Below are 1,016 nucleotides of genomic sequence, written 5' to 3'. Positions count from 1 at the left end.
AATGGCGCAAGCAAGGCCTGTATAATCATGTACTCTCCTCGTCTAGTTTTTGAATGTCGAAGCCTTCTTCCCTCCCTGGATTGAGTTGAATTTGCATAATAAGTGCGCAAGTGGATATTCTTTTTCATCTGGCGTTTTATACAGCATCTCGCCACAGGTATATGGGTTTTTGGGATGTTGCTTACCTGATTCGAGACACATCCAGACCTTGTCTAAAACTGGGCAATCATAGGCTAAAGAATCACATTTGTTAAACAGCAAGGAGTCATTGTGCAATGCCATTGCACACTCGAGTTTTTTATTATTGGTATTCCTTCGTTCCTTCATACAGTGCTATTGGTGAAGGCGATCTTTGCAAATCCCGGCCTTGGGCAGCTCAAGCTCAATTTTTAACAGTGAAACCGACTACAGAAAGGGAGGGAGATGGGGCGGCAGCCGTAACAGAACAAGCTGAATAACTTTCAGACTCCCTCGGAAGGTGCTGGGTTCTCCTTCACAGGAAGTTTTGAAGCAGAGCTTGAACAGCCATCTGTAATGGGTGCTTCAGCTGAGATTCCTGCATTGCAAGAGGTTGGGTTAGATGACCCCCTGTATCCCTTCCACCTCTACAATTCTATGATACAGCTCCCAGAATTATTTATGGAATATGGTAAAGTCGCTGCGGTTACATTCCAGAGAATGGATCTAAAGTCCAAATCGCGGATAGTCAAAACCCTTTGGGTTCAGTGGTGAGCAGGATTGCCAAAGTCGCTTTTCCTAGTCTTCTGCCCCCTTTCCGCCCCCATTATTAGTATTATATTTAATTATTAATTATAATTATTTTGCCATGTGCATAAAGCTTAATGCACACAAATTAAACTCATATATGTTGCAGGCTTATCTGTATGTACATACAGAAAGCATTTGTTGATTGCAGACTGCCATTTATTTTCCAAATCCACAGAACACGGATGGTATACAAATTTAATAGAGATGCTTCAGGTTACAGACGCTTCAGGTTATAGACTCCGTGGGTG

Source organism: Podarcis muralis, chromosome 1 (assembly GCF_964188315.1).
Source record: "Podarcis muralis chromosome 1, rPodMur119.hap1.1, whole genome shotgun sequence".
NCBI classification, from domain to species: domain Eukaryota; kingdom Metazoa; phylum Chordata; class Lepidosauria; order Squamata; family Lacertidae; genus Podarcis; species Podarcis muralis.
Note: the sequence above shows the minus strand (reverse complement) of the source record.